The following is a 1113-nucleotide window of genomic DNA, read 5'->3' on the forward strand; positions in this document are numbered from 1 at the left end:
TGACTGGTTTATAAGGTTTCAAAAGGGAGTTTAGTTTAATAGTGTATGGGGGAAGAAAGAGTCAACACTGAATAGTTTTCATCTTGTCTAGATGGGTCTGGTGAAAAGAGATGTGGGGATAAGATTCTTATGATTCAATAGTGAGTAATTGTTATCATGACTAATTGCAACTGTCACAATTGTAGAGATAGAAGTTTTGTAACAAAAATGGGGGAGTAATTAATCTTACAGTCCAGAAACAAAAGGACCCTAGGACCATTAAAGGAGAAGAGCACAAGTGGAATGAAAGACTTTATCCAGAGAAGCAGTGACACCAGAGATGGAGGCAGAGATGAGGACATGGAGAGAGGGAGCAGCTGAGGACTCTAGACTCATGGGAAGAGATGAACTAAGAGCTGGCAACCAGGAGCCAGACTTGCAGAATGTGCCCTTTGGTGGTGTAAATTATTATATATACCTGAGTGTTAAAAAAAAAAAAGAGAGAGAAATAAAGTGAATAGAGAGAAATTCTATCAACTGATGGTACATGGAGGGAATTATAATCATTGTAATGAAACACTGTGATTTTTTTTAATGTAAAAGTGATGATCTGCCCTGTAAATGTTCACTCAATTCACAATAAAAACCTTACAAAGGAAAGAAGAATAGGAAGATGTAAGGTATACACAGAGTCACTATACCAAAAATAAATGGTCCATATCCAACCATTTCAAGAACCAATGGTACAGAAGGAAGGAGTCCAAGGTGCACTGAGGACAGTGGCAAAGAACATGGCACCAGGAATGAATGCAATGCAAACAGCTGATGCAGCACTGGAGGCAATCAGGAAATTTGGAGGTTAGCTACCTAGTCAATTGATTGGAAAAAATCTGTATTTGTGCCCATTCCAAAGAGAGGTTACCCAATGGAATGCAGAAATATTTGGACTGTGTAATTAATATCACATGCAAGGAAAATTTTGCTGAAAGTAATAAACATTTAATTGTGCTCATGATGAACCTATGCACAGACCAAGAGGCAATCTTTCAAATAGAACAAGGGATACTGAAAGATTTAAACTTAGGAAAGTTAAGTGCCAAAGTTGTATTCTCTCCTCATACTCTTTAAAGTGCT

The sequence above is a fragment of the Chrysochloris asiatica genome, unplaced genomic scaffold (genome assembly GCF_000296735.1).
Source record: "Chrysochloris asiatica unplaced genomic scaffold, ChrAsi1.0 scaffold09149, whole genome shotgun sequence".
NCBI lineage: Eukaryota > Metazoa > Chordata > Mammalia > Afrosoricida > Chrysochloridae > Chrysochloris > Chrysochloris asiatica.